This window comes from Manacus vitellinus, unplaced genomic scaffold (assembly GCF_001715985.3).
Source record: "Manacus vitellinus isolate BGI_N305 unplaced genomic scaffold, ASM171598v3 scaffold_53_pilon, whole genome shotgun sequence".
NCBI lineage: Eukaryota > Metazoa > Chordata > Aves > Passeriformes > Pipridae > Manacus > Manacus vitellinus.
This window is the reverse complement of record NW_021940637.1, coordinates 891,741-909,883: the sequence shown is the minus strand read 5'-3', so window position 1 is coordinate 909,883 and position 18,143 is coordinate 891,741. Positions and strand designations below refer to the sequence as shown.

The 18,143-nt window shown below is 40.3% G+C and overlaps 1 protein-coding gene across 5 annotated transcripts in view; it reads right to left on the bottom strand.

Annotated features, from left to right (window-relative positions):
- Window positions 1-18,143, bottom strand: part of PEAK1 (pseudopodium enriched atypical kinase 1) — a 102,000-nt gene that overhangs the window by 73,970 nt on the left and 9,887 nt on the right. For 3 of the 5 annotated variants that reach the window (XM_018081511.2, XM_018081516.2, XM_018081514.2), the window contains exon 1: window positions 3,910-4,014. The exons of 1 other annotated variant lie outside the window; for it this stretch is intronic. The gene's annotated coding sequence lies outside the window, so the exon portion shown is untranslated. Of the gene's footprint in view, window positions 1-2,220; window positions 2,223-3,909; window positions 4,015-18,143 lie in introns of those variants that run through there. One more of the 5 variants, XM_018081513.2, reaches the window with a different exon arrangement.

Here is an 18,143-nt window from a genome sequence, read left to right as displayed (position 1 = left end):
AATAAGTATGAAACCAAGTGGAATACTTGACCCATGAGGAATCCTTCTCCTCCTCACTTGCCCTGACAGACCCAAAGCTGAGTCAGTGGAGCAATGTGCACATGAACACTGAGAAACTGCTGGTGTGGCTCAGCGGGCCAGTCCCCCCCAACATGGGCTGCACAAAGTGACCAACACCTGCAGTTCAAGTATCACCTTCTGCAGTGCCCCTCGAAGAGGCTGCAACCTGCAAACCCCCTGGCTCACAAGAACTGCACCAGGAAACCTCACTGCAGTGAACTTCAGCAGTCAAGGAGTTTGCCTGAGCCCCATCAGCATCACTAGCATGGGAATGCTTTCCTTACCCAAGAATACTGTGTTGATTTAATTTAACCTAATTTAACCTGACCTGGGCTAAGTCAACACAAAGATCTGAAACAAACACCCTGATCATGTTTGTGGTCTGTCTTATTTTGTGTGCCCCATTTACATATCAGTTACTTTTAGGTAAAACCCTGATTTCTAGGCTGTGGCTCCATTATAACTTTTTCCAGCAGAAGAACAAACTTAAACAACTCCTGCCTTTTCCCCTTGCAGCTGTTTGTTCTCAAGCCAGCACAACCACTCAAGACCTCATGGCTTTATGCTGGCAGTTGGTATTTTTGCAGGGCTTTGCTTCTCCAGCTGAATCACTTCCCTGGTTGGGTTCCCCACGTGGGTGTGTGCTGGCACGGCACAGGAGGCAGCACAGAGTGGGAATGAATGGCCAGGAAAGGACAGAAGTGGAGCTTTCCTGGACTGCAGTGCCACTGTAGATGCAAATCCCAGCTTTAACTTTCTTTCTCCACATGAGATAAGCTACAGAAACATTAAGAGATGGGAAAGAGGAGCCTTAACCTAAAAATGAGGGAAGGATATGGCAATGATGAGTAGGGAGCAGGTTCAGAGTAGAAGCATTTAAATGGTTCAAACTTGAGATGACAGCTTTTAAGCATTCCACAAGTCACAAAAATTCTAAGTTCCATAGAAAAATTTCAACACACTTCATTTTGCCAATGCAAATACAGTATTTCCTATCAAAACCTTCAGAACAGTGCCATGTAAAGTTGCCCAAACTAATGATTTACTACTGAATGCTGAAAAACATTTCCAGATTTTGTTAAATTCCAAGTTTGGCCATATTATCCTCCCAACCATACAGAAAGAAATGTCTTGTTTGTCAATAATGCCATTATTGAATGGTATCATTCAGCAAATTCATGAAAAGAAATACCAATTTGGTTAAACACAAGAGTTAAGAAAATGCCTTAGTTTAGAATAAAAAGTGGCTTTGGAAAAAGATGGGGATGGATGTGGAATTCAGTATTTCATTTCTGAAGACAATATGCTTTGGTGTTTGCAAGTATGTTCTCGAGGATGCCAAAGTGCTTCTGGATGAGCTACAGAGGAGCTGAGCAACATCTTGGCAGTTGCTCCAGCAAGCACAGAACTTGTGATCTGAGGCTGTTCCACACCAGCAGGTGTCAAGGCCCATGAATGGAAGGGTTTTCCAAGTTCCCAGTGACTGCTGCAGTCCCCCAGGCAGAGAGGTGGGGACAGACAGACACCTGGAACCCAAGCACAAAAACCCTTCCCAATCCTCCAGAGCCTGTTAGCTCAGAAGGTGAACATTCCCACAGCTCCCTGCTTCTGAGAAAGGCTGTGTGGCCAACTGCCCCTGAGCTCTGTGTGCCCACAGGGAACACATACAAGTTACTGTAGGCTTAGGAAGTGATCCAGCAATAAATCTAGGCAGAAATCCTTTACAGTCCCATTTAAAGTTTGACTAAAATTACTCCAGTAAGATATTTGTACATCATCACAATCTCGAAGCTTTGCAGAACACATCTGACTGCTGTGCTTCTCAATGATAAATATCCTGACAAAAAAAACCCAGAGACAGACCAACCCAAATGCCACATTTGGGTTAGTGCTACAATAGGCCACTATTAGACTCCTATGGCCCCTTTGCCAACATATAAAACCAATAAACTTTTAACAAACATCAGCGTTTAACACACCATCTAAACTGTGCTGTCCAAAAATAGTTGTCATAAACTACAGAGTTTTATGCTAACACTAAGTTTTGATGACTAATGTGGTTCTTTTATTCCAACAAACTGAAAGCACAATGGCCATAACAGCTGATTGCATGCTGGAAACTACAGTTCTGCTGTTAACTAATCCTCGGAATCTCAGCACTTCTAAGCAGACAGTGGGGGAAGGTCCCATGCTTATGACTCATGCTACCATTTTTCTCTCTCCTATTGTTTTGCAAATTCTCTGCTTAATCTAAAATCCATTTCAACTAGAAACTTCCAGGCTCAGCGGAAAGTTGAGGATAATATATTCCCAACGAGTGATGTTTCAAAAGGGTGTTGTATCTACAACCCTTTAAATCAATCTAAACCTGGGCTGGCACGGCCCTGCCCTTGTCACTGCCTTCTGAGCCTCTGCCCCATCCTGTGTATGCACATGGATAGTCCCACAATCCCATGCAGAGCAGCTCAGGGAGCTGATTGAGCTGGAAACCATGCAAGTGCCACCACAAGGAGCAGGAGTGATACAGGACATGTCACACGATAAGGTTGTGGCAATCCAGACTTAGACAGGCCTAAGTGGAGATTTATATATTTATATATTTATATATTTATACCCCCAAGAGTCATTAATCAATCTGAACGAGCCGTGTCTTAAAGGAAATGGACACTCTGAGCTTCGGGTTTCATTTTAAGGTATTGATTTATGTCCCTGAAACATTTTAAATCTGTACAGTAGCAGAAAAGTTATCCTACATACACTAGTAATATATTCTCTTAATGGGATACAGAATAATGAAATTTTGTCTCCCTAGATCTTTAAGAGCAGATTCAAACTTCAAGGATGGTGAGTTCAGGCAGGATAACAGCCTGATGGCTGGCAGTAACACTTTGAAGCTGGTTTTGATAATATCTAGGATACTACAGTAGCCAAACTCAACTCCAGGACTCTTTACTGCCTCATTGCTTTAGCTTTGCTTAACAGCCCATTTTTGTGTGGTAAAACAGTGGTAGAAATTGCAATATATTTATGAAGACATGCTAAATAAAATGTGTATTGCTTTTACAAGAATATGCTTCAGATAACATCAGTTATAGCAAAATAACTCACGGGTCTGTAAGAGCAGTGAGAGGGGTACAAGACAAGATTCCATCAACTTCCCAGTGACCACTTTTCATGCTGGGGACCCCACGGCATAAGCCCAAACACCCACACTTCCAAAAACAAATGCACAGCATGCCAAACCTTTTAACATCACCTTTCCATGCAAAGCATTTCTATCAGCCTGCCACCCTTCTCCAGACAGGAAATTCCCACCAAGTCATCAATAATACATACAGTCAGCCATCAGTCCACCCACTAATGAGCAGCTTGAGCACACAGCTCCTATTCAGAGAAATCAGGTCTGGAAGATGAGAGCACAGCCCTTAATAATTTACAAGACTCATTAATCTTTTCCCAAAAGACAAACAAGAAGAATGTGATATCTACTCAGATTTCCAGACTAAACTGAGGTACAGCATTTCAGAAGCCATTAGGATCTATCGGTCAATAAATACTCTCCGAATGTTCTTCCGTGGAATAACCTGTCAGCCAAAGAACCATCCATCTTAAAAAGCCCACATTATTAGAGACAAAACATCAGGAACCTCAAGAAATTCAAACTGCTGAAAATTAGATAAAAAAGGTTTGAAAATTATTCAATATGGCCAAAGCTAAAGATCTTTAGAATTTGCTATTTTAAGTGGACAAAACCAGTCCGGTCTGGTTGTGCATCAAATAAAATACCAGCCCTCTGCAAATACCAAGTGTGCCCAGGGTCAGAATTCACATCCAACATCAAATACTCACTTTGGCAGCACAGCACAGAGAACCAGAAGAGAGGGAAAGACAGCCTGTGGTCTTGTCCTGGGACTAAACACTCAGTTCTGTACTTGGCCAAGGAGGTGATCCATATTCCCACCAGGCATTAGTTGCACAGGGCAACACTGGGATTGATTGATAAGAGTATCTGGAAAGGAATTATTATTATTATGCAATACTTAGGTCTACTTGTGATGGCCAGATTTGCAGTGTCTGAAACCCAACAAAAACAACCCTAACACACAAGTTGCTTGGTTTTCTTGGTGCCTCCTGCTACGAAACTGCCTTTCTCTCTGCACAAAGACTCACTGGCAACGAGGGTTTGCCTACAGAGGGAAGTGATCTAATTAGATCTCCACCTGTATCTCATCCCATCCTTGGTTTTGAAGTCCTCCTAAAGGAGATAATCTAAATGCTGGAGTAGTCATGTTCTGTGGGAAAGGAGAATGTCCTGTGCTCTTCCCCAGCTGTGTTAAGCAGGAAAAGGAGCCTGGGAGCTTTAGGTGCTCCACCTCATTTCTCACTCCATTTACATTAATCATATGGGTCTTGGAAGAGATTTTTTTTCTCCCCCAGATGCTGCATATGAGCTATTGTATCTTCCCTTCCTTATCTACATGACTAGGGAGCTCTGCCTTCCACCTGTGAAATCAACAGGCAGAATTACTACATGTTAAAAATGCTTAAAAAACAGATGTGCCCTGGAGCCCATGCCTGTCACAATCCTACAAAAAGCAGGACATAAACCACCATTTCACTGTAGATCATGCTGAAATGACAGTAATTAAGGAACATGCTATTTCCTTAATTACAATTTCCTTTTTATAAAATGTCCCTTCACTCACACCAGTTCCTATTACAAGCAGTGAAGCACAGCACTGCGCTGCCTTGTCAAAGCTAAGTGTGTCTGATACTTGTTCTTTCCTAAAGTTCTCTCTTACCACACTCAGATTTACCTTCCACTTGAGGCTTTTACACAGTGTGCCATAATACAGGGAGTGTTCAACTGATCAGGCTATTTGATAACATTTTGGGACTACAAGGAGAAAAAACGTTACTTAAAATTAAAAAACAGAAGAACCATGAATTAAAACAAGGGATAACTATAAATTCCATAAATAGGCAGTACTGATACAGATAATCAAATGAAAAATTATTATCTTCCCGTAACCAGAGTTTGTACTGAGGTTTTGGATTGCATATTCTTTTGAAACAGCACACAAAGTTTAAGAAATATGTGGTATCTTTTCAGATTTTGTTTTGCAACTAGAGTGCATCCTTAATGCTTAAACATAACTAAATTCAGACCAACTAATTCCAGGCAGTCAAAAAAACCCACATCTTAAAAGAAAGGTGATCTGATGGGGTAAAATTATTATGTCAGGGTATGACCTAGGACATGTTGAAGATTAAATATTAGCAGCATATGTCCATGGAAGAAAAATCAAAAGAAGTCATGTTAAGAAATACAGGTTTTCCTTCTGGCTTTCGTGAGGTTATATCAAGTTCATTATGCATAAAAACTTAAAAATAAAAATTTTCACATGTTAATTTGTCAGACCAACACAACAATGTCTCAGCCTATAAATATCACTCCCTGACCCAACCAGTCCTGTCTAATTAAACATTATTCCTATTTTAAAAGAAAAGGTTACTAACCTCCATTCCTCATTGTCTTTAAAAGCAACAATTTGGATGGAAAAGCTGAAGTATAGCTGCTAGTTTAAAGTGCCTCCTGCCCTGATCCAGCTCTGGATGATTTGCAGTGTGACAGAGACTGGGATCAGTGTCCTGACAGTGCTCCTGATGCTCAGGGACACTCACCCTGTCCCACCTCACAGACAGATGGATATACAGAATTAGGGTGTACAGTGGATGGAGTATAAACACTGTGAGAAAAGCAAGTATTGCCAGATTAACCCTGGCATTGTGAACACTAAGAAATCTTTAAGGTTACTTTTAATCAAAACTGAAAACAGTACTAGTGGAATTTATCTGGACACGTATTCACTGGCTCAATATTTCAATTCCAACATACAAACCTTTTTTTTCCACAGAAAAGTGCTTTTCTAATATACAGAAGCAAAAGAATTTTTGAGAGACCATTCAGTCTCCAAAGAGACCATCAGGATCACTTTTCCATTCTAAACAGAAATTCCTATCTTCTCCAACAGCTCCAGCTCCTCCAAAATAACCAAACCATCCTGAGCTTTCTAGTGTACTCACCTGCCAAAAGCAACAAACACTTCTAAAGGAGGAACAGCAGAAAACCAAGAAGTATTCTTTAATGGCAGCAAAGTTTGAATGAGTGAAAATTACTGTTGCTTTTTCTGGAATGACAATTGTCCAAGGTATGGCACAGAAATGTTCCTTTTTAAATTAGACTACTAAGATGAACTGCCTTTCCCCATTTGTTTTTTCCACAGATCTCTAAAGATTTGCTACCTGCAAGTTAGAGATTATCTGTGTTAACACTTTAAAGATTCACATTTGTGCACATGAATGCTATTCAGAATTTTCTACATCAGTATTTCCCAAAGTTTTGAGGTTTCTACTTCAAAGTCTCAGTCCTCAGTAAATTTTATTTGCACATTCCACTATCAAGTTTTTAATTTAAAGACAACACACTCCTGTCAGGCACTTCCTAACACACAATGATGGGCCACAAACATTAGGTATTTTGTGGTATGTGCAGTCAAGAAACACAAATACCACATATGCTTATACAGAATGGAGTGTAACTGAGCTCCAGAGTATCTCACCTTTCCCCTTCCCAGCCTGACACTGCTCAGCAGGAATTTGTGCAGTTGGGAACCTTGTTTTTCACATGTGCTCCTCTCCCCAGGCACTCAAAGTTTTACAACAACTTTCTCATTCATAAGAGTCAGAACATTTTGCCTCCAGACCACACACAAAATGCACAGCTCGACATCTCGGGTGTTTTGAAGGCTACAAGATGTGCTGGATAAATTACAAAGGGCTCCAGGACCTGCCCAGCTGAGAGTGCCAGAAAGCCCCTTGCAGTCCAATTGCAGTGGGACACAGCATTCACAATGCACATTTATTTTCCTGGAAGTTACAGCACAGAAACATTAACTCACAAGGGGCACACAGAATACAGGACATAAGTTATCCATGAAGAGCCCCAGGTTTTGTCATAGACAGGTAAGAAAGATTACACACACAAACTAATCTTTCAACTGGCTTTCAGGCCAGTATTTTTCAATACTAACATTTTATTAGGTACTTCCTTCATTAAGACATTGACCATCTTTATTTCCTTTCTGAAACCACAGGGATTTTATTTATTTTTTTTTTAACAGGGCAAGGTATGTATTCCCTGAGGATCTTAAGTTACTTCATCACTATAGATTAATTTTCTCCAGTCTTACTCCTTTACAACTCATTCTTCTGTTCAAAGAGATTTTTCTCCCCCAGTGAAAAACTAACATAATATCAAAGCTGTAATGCTATGCTTTTTTCCATAGGAAGAGAAAGCAATATAGGAGATACCAGGGTTTTTTATACTGGAATTTTGTACAGTATTTTGTGATATAATTTATGGCATGAAACCTTACTTTGACATTTTTTATGATTTGCAGTTACTGTATATACCATCAAAATGAAATATCTAAAATATGTATCATCTTTATAAAAAACCCCTGATGTTAAATTCCCAGTTTTAAACATAACACAATGTAAGCTGCTCTGCAAATGCCAGCCTTTTTATCTGTAGACACACACGAGCTCATCTCTGGACTTCTACCTCTGTCCTCTGGTGAAAGTAAGCACCGAAATCAAGTAGGAAACATTCTGAGGCACAATTGTTGAGCTGTTCCCCAGGGACAGTTACAGTTTCATGGTTTAATCACTCCAGCTTTCTATTTTGTTAATAACATGGCTGAATAAAAACGATCTGATGCTACTTGTGTGTTCATTTTAATGAGTCCCTGGAAAGAAAGGCCTACAGTGAAGCAGGCCCAGATCTCCTGAATCAGTAGGAAAAGTTCTGCACAAGGATTAGAAACATCTTCAGTTTCTATACAGCAATAACATCTTCTCGATCCTGAATACCTACTCTGCTCCAAAGGGGAAAAAAGAAAAAGTTTTACAGAAAGTTTCTTAGTTAAATATGAAAATCAGTGCCTGAGCTAACATAATCCTCCAACCCCAGCTTCTCCTTCCAAATCTTAGCATATTAATCTCCTTTCCTTTTAGCTGCTCCAGTTCTTGCATAACAATGCCATTTCCTGAATTCAAATCTCCACAAATAAACCTTAAAGCTGAATAATACATTATTAAGTCCTATGAATATTCCCTTAAGGAGGGCATCCTTAAAAAACTGGGCTACACTGTCACAATTCAGCATCATTTTCTCCACACTTTCACAGTAAGAATAAGAAGTACTGCAGCAGCCAACAATCTAAAAATCTTACTGACATAAACCTGCTACCCCTCTGTAGAGGAGATTTTTAATAAGCTACCAATATTTTGTTTAAATCCTCATCTCTCCACACAGCAGTCATTTATTTCTCTGTGGATATGGAATTTGCACAAAGGCAAATCCCATACAGGTATTTTTAAGGGAAGGAAAACCACACCACATCCCTCACCCTCCTGCACAACATGAAGCCACACACTTTTCCTGAGCCTTCAAACTATCACTGTTCAAACATTAACCTAAATGATTATTCTGCTAAAATATTAAAATTAAAAAAGTATTGTACCTAAGAAAGATGCTCAATTTTTATCTGCTCCTTTCCTAGCAAAAATGCTCACTTGAGGCCCAAAACAAGTGTGTAATTACTGTGTTCAAGCTCCTGCCTGAGCACAGGTTGGAGACTCTGTGCATGAGATAATACCTGAAATGTGCTCCCCCAAGTGTGACTTGCTGGTTGCTGAGGACAGCAGCTGATGGCAAAGCAGACTGCAGGTGGACATGGTCCACAGGACACTTCTGACTAAGAGTATCTCAACCAAAGAAAAAACAAATCATCCTGAAGAACAGCTCCTTCAGAGGGGAAAATGTACTGGGCGTCAGAAGGCAAAAAATATTTCACAATTAGGTCCATCAAAGCAAACTCCTCATTATCACAGTTGTATCATCTACTCAACACCCCTGAGATAGCTTTTCTCAAAGGGTCTTGAGAATATAGACAGTATTATTAAGAAAAGATTAATTACCTGCTGTAGCTTAAACATTTAAAAAATGTCTTTGTAGTAACCTCCATTTGGTGAAAAACACCAAATGACATTCAACAGGACAAGACAGTGTTTTGCACATTGAAACTATACAAGGTCATTGCACAGGGAACAATAAGCAAGATACTGAGAAACAAAAGGACCCAACCTGGCAAAGTTTCTAGTGTGTCTTGGTGGCAAGAAACCTTTTTTTTTTATTAATCAGGCACACAGCAATATGCCTACAGCCCTGCCCCAAAACATACTGGAATATCTGATATACTTCCTGATGGAGCCAGTGCTCAGCACCTTCATCATCTCAGTTATTTAGTGCAGCGAGCAAATGCTGAGACCTGAGCGTGCCATGGCAGGAAGAAATGTCAGGCAGTGGAAAGAGCTGAGCCAAACCCACCCTGTGCCAGCCCAGCCTCAGCAGCACTTTCCAAAGGAACGAGGAACAGAAACCAATGCCATTTAAAAAAAAAAACTGAGCTTGAAAATTTACAAACCAGGAGAACAGCCTCGCAGCTCCTGGGGTGGTGCCTCTATCACCAGCATCTCGTCACCTCCCTTCCCATGCCCTCTCTAAGATAAGTCCTCCAAGATGAACCTGAGAAATCAACTGAAATGGAAGTGAGGAATCTAGAACGACAGATTAGATCTTCAGGTATAACCATCTAACTAAAAAAAAAAAAAAGGAAGCCTAAAACAAAACCACAGTTTAATCCACCGTATTTCAGCTCACTGTGTTACACTGACACCTCTAATTCTGGTATTTTACACATCTTTACATCTGTATCAAACTTGTAATCTGAAGTTAAAAACTGGGCAAAAGTTATGCAGTATGAATACAGCAGTGTAAAACCATTATGAGCAATAGAGCCTTTTTTAGCTTGTACAAAATACATGTCAAGTTATTCTGCTCCAAAACATCCAAAGTTATTCAGTAATAAATTTACTTACAAAATGTTTAAAGCCAAGCTTTTGGAGCTTTGTTTTCCTCTTTAAACAGTACAGAAGCAGCTAAGCCTGTGAGCACGTTAACAAAATATTTCTTAAGGTGCAGATTTACCATCTGTGTAAGAAGATAAAAATCTGCACTTTTGGTCAAAGGGACTATCCTGCCACTTCTTTGGCAGCTGTAGCTGATGAAAGTGCTCGTGGGTTGTACAAACAGCTGGATAGATGTGCTTCCTAATCTGGCTGGAAACTAATCCCCCACAGAAGGAAATTTCCAGACAGATTGGGAACTTGGTTCAGCTTGGTCACATCTGCACAAGTGCTGATGCTGCTCAGATCCCTCCCCTGGGCAATCCTGCCAAAGATCAGCTTGGAGCTATCAGGGGCCTGCATGTGCTGAGCCACAGCTCAGGACCTCTGGGAGGCCACTTGTAAACAGCTTCATGCTTCTAATATTACTTATTATTATATACAAGAGGCAACTCTAATTTCCTAGCATGTAATTGAATCTTTTTTTTTTTTTTAAAGTTATTTCTGATCTTGGAAACACATTTAGAGAAATACTCCTCCACAATTACAATAATTCTTAGGTAAAAACTCGAGTTGGGCATGGTATAACAACATATTCTCAACAAACTCTAAGCCTTGCTTCGTTGTACTAATTTCCTATAAACCACATGTCCATATTGGTATTCTAAGAAAATGAAGTTTGTTGCTTCGTGTCCTCCCTTAACAACTGCCAACCAAATAAAAGGAGGGTTAGAACTACAAATATGTCTTAAAAATCTGCAAATTTTGAGAAAAAGTAAATGTACTGTCTAGTAAAGCAGAAAGAACGAAGGCAGCTGAGGAAGCTTTGATGGAGTTCAAGTCCTGTCTTTGGCAGAGATGAAATGAGGAACCAAACGTAAAGTGTATTGGAAACTAAGCTCCCTCCTCTACTCAGAGATTGTTAAAATCCCCATAAATCCCAGTTTCCCAAGAACTTGTTTTCTGCCCAAACTGAGAGGAGTAAAAGCTTATTTTCTAATAAATTAGATATTCCAGCTTTTTTCAGTGTTGTGCTTACACCAAGTGATACCATCACACTAAACAGTTCAAAGTTAACAGGGTCAACAAAACATATTTCAACTCTTCTGGAAAAAGAAAAAAAGGAGGAATGAAGTGTAAGTAAAGTGTAAAGTAGCTCAGGAAAATTAATGCACTTTTGTCAATCGTTTTGGTCATAAAACTGACACTTTCACTTCGTTCTATCCACCTATTCCCAACATGAACAGGCTTGCATTTCCCCCTAAGTCTTAACTCTCCACCCTAACACTGAAAATTTTCCAGTGACCTCAAGTGCTTCCATTTCCCTGTAAGTCCCCAAACTAAAATCAACAGCATAAAAGCTCCATCTGAACAGATACCAGATCCATTACTATAGAATGCATTGAATAACTGATCCATAACTATAAAATATTTATTTACATTTGATATGTGGCTATCAAACACCAAGTCAATTAGGCAGTCTGGTCCAACAGCACATTTCTTGCAAGGATTATTTCAAGATTTCACAAGAAGTCGGGGTATATTTTGAATCACTGCAGTTTATTTAGAATATAATCAATCTGCAGAAGAATAATTGGTTAATTTACAGATCACGTAACTGAAAAATTCTCACCAAATCACCTCATTAATTCCTCCCTCTTACACATACACAGTGAAAGTCACAAGAAAAAATGCTCATATTGTTTTAAATTGGTCACTTCAGTTTTGGGTTTGTGTTTTTTTCACCCTGAATAGAAAAACTGAAGTAATTTTCCTAGCCTGGCAACAGTTATTCTCTTGAATACATGTTAATAGTTGGCTTTCAGTTTTGAAGGTCAGGTTTGAATAGTTCTCTGGACAAAATCCAAAACCAGCAGCTAGTTCCTAAAGAAACTCTTCTGGGGAGAAATTTTCCCCTTTTTTCCCCAGCCTCTCACAAAAAGGATGCAGAGACACAGAATACCAGGAGGGTCATTTTTATTGTGGCTCTGAGTTTGGACTGAGTCATTAGGATAACAGATCCACACTGAGTCCACCTCCCATATTAGCCAAGCTGAATTGTTGGAAAATGACAATTTAGCACCTGGAGGGAGGTGGTAACTGAAGTTCTCAGTATATGGATAAAGGACAATCCATTTCTGTTTATGCATATCTAACAACCAAGGAAGGGAAGGAAGAGAACAGCAAGTTACCAAAATACAACCACCAATGCAATGCATTATATAAACAAATATTTACTATCATAGCCAATGTTATTTGTTGATATGTGAATATATTTGACACATCAGAATGAAATCACTAAATAATCCTGCCAAAGTGTTTTGGAGGCAAAGCTCCTTCTATGAAAACCTGGAAGTGGCAGACAGGCTTTTCATTCTGATTTTCATTAATAATGCAAACCCAGCAAGAACAACCATGGACTGCAACGAGTTACAACCTCACTTGTGAAAAATGAGCCATTCCAAGGACTACAAAGATAATCCAAGATATCTGATGGACAATGCAGCCTGTGAGAAAGACTGGTTTTGGAGACAGCAATTACACCTTGATAAGTTTTACATTTGTTTGTAGGCAGCAGCAAAGAACAAGTCAAAAGGTACCCCAACAAGCAGTCTTCTCAGTTTCTAAAAATAAACCAACCTTTTCTGTTAAATTCTTAATTCCACAAAGATGAAACCCCTAAAATTTTGAATTATTTTAAACTCCCAAAACCTAATGATTTTTCCAGAACTGCAGCACCACTTGCAATTACACTCACAAGACAAATTCTGCTCATTTTCCAGCATTAAGAAGCAGATGTTTTTCCTTGCATTAACAACACTTGATTATAAAATAAATGTAGCCTCTGTGCAACGAGAGCAGTGAACATAATGGCTCCCTGAAGGCACAGCTTCGATGTATGAGGGATATTAGTTCAAATTCTTTTTCAAATGTTGTAGAGAAGGATGACAGAAAGAAACAGCTCCCAGCCATCAGGCTCCTAATCCATCTAGTCTGGGGATGCCTTCACTCCAGATTTCCCCAAGAAGCTCCACTGCAGCACAACCCTTCCCTGTCCTTACGACATGCAAGCTGCAATCTGTGTGGTCTACTTAGAATAATTCAGGGAAAGCAGTTTGGATTTCCAATGGTTATTTTTTTAAAAACCTGGGATAGCAAGAGAAGGTCATTTCATTTAAAGAACCCACAGGAATCTCATCGTATTTCAAATATTTTTATTTGTGTGTGAAGACAGACGTGTGTGCGGGATGTGGAGGGGAAACTTGGGGTTTGTATATTAGTTTACTTGGGCAGAAGAAGATTGCTGGTTTCCTACCAGTGTTTTTGCTAAATTGCTTTGCAAAACTGCCTATAGTATTGATTACCTGTTAAAATATTTAACTTGTGGAATTAATGAAGCAGAAATAACACATCAATGCAATCGATCAACAGCAAAAATTATCAAAAGAGGAAGCAAATCTGTGTTGTTTGGGTGTGGGAGAAAAACAAATAAGTACCACCAGTAAATTTAAATAGAAGAGGTACATTAAGGGAAATACATATGCATTCAAGCATATAGGAGGGAGGAGGAAAAACAGGAAGAGGCTTAAATAAAGGGCAGAGGAATGAATAGAATGAAGGGTGATTGAGTAACACAACCCATGCAAAGAGGACCATCTTGGAGAGATCTGATCTAGCTGCTAGAAATTCTTCTGCAAAGAACAGACAGCATTTACAACAGCACACAGGACTTAAAATTCAAAGCATGCTGCTTCACTAAGCCCAAGTCCTGCAAATAACTTTATTTTAACCACATCCTATAGGCTATGTTTAGCCTATAAATGTTCCATTGCATTTTTCAACAACCAACTACTGGCCACGCCTCCAACTTTTCTTTTAATTCAAATAAAAGCATCAGAAATGCAGACAAACACTCTGAGAGTATGGGTAATGAATATTTACTTCTGTGACAAACTCAGCTTGGAACATTGTCATCTCCCCACCCAGCTCTTCCTGCTGCTGCCCTTGTGCAGATCTGCTGCTCCACAGACAGCTCCCCACTCCAGGTTCTGAGCCCACAAGGTTTCCATGGCCTGCTTTCCAGCACAGTCCTATGAACCTGTTTCCAGCACAAATGAGAGGGCAACAAATTTGGGATAAGCAGATGGAAAAAAAAAAAAAAAGGCATGACCTAAGTCATCCTTGGCCATGCTGCCATCCCTCTGCACGGCCATGGGCTGAGCTCGTGGGGTCAACAGAAACTCAGCTAAAGAAGCACTCACCTCATTCCCAGTTTGTCTGGGATCCATTTCTTGACAGAGCTACGTGAGTACATGTGCTGGCTTATGCCAGATGTCTGCTAAAACACTACTCAGGAGTGTGAGGGTGCAGATCTGGGTAACAGCTAAAGAAAGGCTGTCTGGGCACAGCCAGAACCCAGAGTGCCATTTCCTTCCCTTCTGGCCCCAAAGCACGTTCTGTTACCTTCTCACACGCCTCAGTCCCGTGTTCACCTGACTCAGAGAAGCTCTTTCAGGGAGAAAAAGCAACACAGATCTTTAACAAAAGTTATGGTTAAGCAGAATTAACAGCTTACTGCTTTTCATTATGTTAAACATAGAGCTACTGCACAGATTCCTTCACCTTACCCTGCTCCTGGTGCCAGGGTGACTCCCTCCTTTGGGCTGGTTTTGATGTTTATAAGCCTCCTATCTGAGCCAACGTGAATTGCAAACCTAGTGCTAAAAGTGTCTTTTCTTCACTGGATTAACTTTCTGTTGCTTTAACAACTTGACTGCAGTTCAGTGGAGGGCCCACAGGTGCTGGTGTCACGGGAAGAAGCAGAAGCCTGCAGCTGGGGAGTGAAGGGAGGAAGAACTAAGCTATTATTTTTGGATTAATTTAGGTGCTGTTTCATGCTACAGCCGAGAGAAGGAAAGGAAATAAGATCTATAAGGAGAAAAGTACTGCTGCAGGGTAATTAAGACCTGGGAGTAAACATGCCAAATGGTGTTTGCCACATGACAACAAACAAATGTGAATCAGAATGTGAATCAGTGCTTGAGCAGAGGAGGGAGTGTTTTCTCTACCATTCAGGAAGCACTTCAATTGTTTGGGAAAGGTGTGAGTCATTAACTCCCGCATGTAGCATGTACAAGTGAGACATCCAAAGCTATAAATACTTGACATACTTCAAGGGCTCTTCGGAATGGAAGAAATCTATATGCACTTTTTCAAACCTACAGGAGCGTGAAGCCATGCATCGTTTCACAGCTTCTGATTTGTTGTGTTTAGGCTCTTCTGAATCGTGTTATCCAAGCATGACGAGCCATAACCTTGAAAGGACCTGCTTTATTGCTTCTGATTCTTTGGATAGCTAAACAGCTATTTGGGATAAAAGATGAGAGGTGCAGAAGAACTGACAGAATTCTGTTTTAATGCAATGCTTTGGTATGTCTGAATTGGTAGCTTATCAGAGCCACTAAGTGAAATTACCTTTCTGATGGCAACCAAGAATCTCATGGCAACAGTTGCATGTCATAAAAACAATCATCCTCCTCCTCCTCTTTGATTTCATGTCTGCTTGCAGGAGCTCAGCATCAAGGCAGTAAGAAAATTTTACTGCCATCTTGCAACATTGATTTTTATGGATCCTTCAGACTGTAACACACTGAAGCTCTTCTTAATCTGTTTCTGACTCCTAACATAATTTATTCCTTTTAGACACAGGCAAAAGGTTGGTCAGACTTCGGGGGGGGGGGTTTTCATTCCCACCACAGTATCACAGAACACCAGTGTATCAGGATTATCAAACCCTGGTGAAGGGCTTGGCTCCTAATCTAGATTTAGCCAGTCTGGGTCCCTAACAGCAAATATTACTGAAATAATCAAAGCATAGATCTCGTTCCTTCAGCTTTAAAATTTTTCCTATGAAAGCCATGGAGTTGAGATGGTATTAAACGCCTACACAATCCTTCTGGAGAAAAATATGTTTTCTCCACATGATGTGTTCTTCAAAACGATTCTCACATTGCCTTCTACCTCGGATAAAAGAAGTTCCAGAGAATATTGATGGACTATACATAATGACACTAAAAGTGCCTTCCAGAAGGGAATCATAAAATACCCCAGGAGTCCTGGGAGTAAATGTTAACCCAAGTTGAGGGAGTAAATACACATTACTCTGCTGTGACTGACAAAATCCTGGGAAAATGGATTGCACAACAGGAAGAGGGTAAAACAGGGCTCAAGAGCTTGGACACACACAAAAGTCATCCATTTACTCCTGACCACAAATCTCTGAACAGAAATACACAAGAGGAACACAGAAAGTATGCTTGGCTTTGTGGTAAGCATATGGAAAGCGTGATTTCGCAGTATCACAAATATTTAATTACACTTTTATATAATTAGAGATATCCGCTCAATTCAAATTTATTTAAAAATTCCCATAAAAAAAACCTCTTGAGGATTATACCTCTATTTTCCTTCATTTAATAAAAAGTTATGAAAAAAATTTATTAAGAACTTATTTCCTCCCCCACACACGTCTATTTAAGTTATTTTGTCCCCACAGATATCGACCAGCCAAGGCTACACGAAGTGATCTGCAAAACCTTATTCCTTTGATGAAGAGTTTTTGGAACGTAAAAGCCTGACTGCTCAGGCTATGGTTGCATTTGAAACGTTGCAGTCCACATTTAACTAGTGCTACATCACACACAACTTCATTATGGTTGGGAAACCACTGCAGTATGAGGTGTTATCCCTTCCTTTGCCAGCAAGTTCCAAGTTTTATTAAATTTTGTCACTTCGGTTTTTGCACACTTGATATTAGCCCTTTAACAGAGTGAGCAACTTTCAGTACATTCAATAAAAAGGACTGTTTTAAAAACCTACAAGTGAAACAAATATTCCTACTTATTGTTTCAGAGCAAGTAAACCAAGAAACACCAAGGGGCTCGTCATCAAGAGGTTCTACAACATGATAGCCCAGAACCTCACAGCTACAGCTGCATTATTCTATTGGTGCATTTGTACAGAGCCACCGGGGCAATGCTGACCATTTATGTACTCAAAGACATCTAAAGAAAATTTAATTAGCTCGTGCTCTGCCACTTGTGTTTCTTATCTCTCCCATCGCCCCAGGAAGCAGAAGCAAACTGCTGCTGCACTACGACCTGATGCAGTTACCTTTGTGCCCGTATCTGAAGCACAGTGAGGTTTAAGGAGCTGTTGCTGTTAAGTCATGAGCTAAATTTGCAGCACGTTTCCTACAGTGGTTCTCTAACACAGCAGCAATAAGAAAAACATTAGTTCGTCTCACTTTCAAGCAGTCTGAGGTAGCAGTAGGGCTTTTCAGACTGGAATCACAAATCACTTAGCACTGTGCAATTTAAGAAGGATCTAGAGGCTGCAGGTTTTCCATAGCAGGGCCCCATCAGGCTGTGGAGCCAGCCAGCAATCTGCCAGGATCTCCCCAAACACGCGTTCTTGGACCGAAACCCACAGTGTGGAAAAGCTAAATATGCAAAGAAAGAGACATGCGTGTATAAACACATCGAAATGTTTCAGGGAAATAGCTCTTAAAAGTGTCATTCAAACGATAGCAACATATTAAAGGGATTCTTCTCAACCAGCCCCAGAAGGCCAGGCCAGAAGCCCCTTGTGGGTTCATTCAAACACGGGGCACAGCCCAGCTGGTCACCCAGCCCAACAACTGCTGTCCTAAAGAAGCAGGTTGACTGATTTTCCCACTGCATCCACATATTCTTTTCTTACATAACCAGTCATCTGAAGAATGGGGAAAAAAAACCACCTCACTTGCGAGTGGGCTGAAGGTTCCAGTCAAGAAGTAAAAACCTGCTCTTGTCAGATGAGTGATTTATCAAGCTACTGTCTCTAAGAAGGAATGCAGTGAATGACTGTACAAGCTCATTTCAGTGCACAGTAAAGCAAGTTTGATTTCAGATGTTTAAATCCCTAAGTAAAGTAATCTGCTTCACTGTGTGCTGAAATCAAGTAAGAGGCATTGCAGCTCCGTTCTGCACCTTGGATTCAGGGCAGTAACC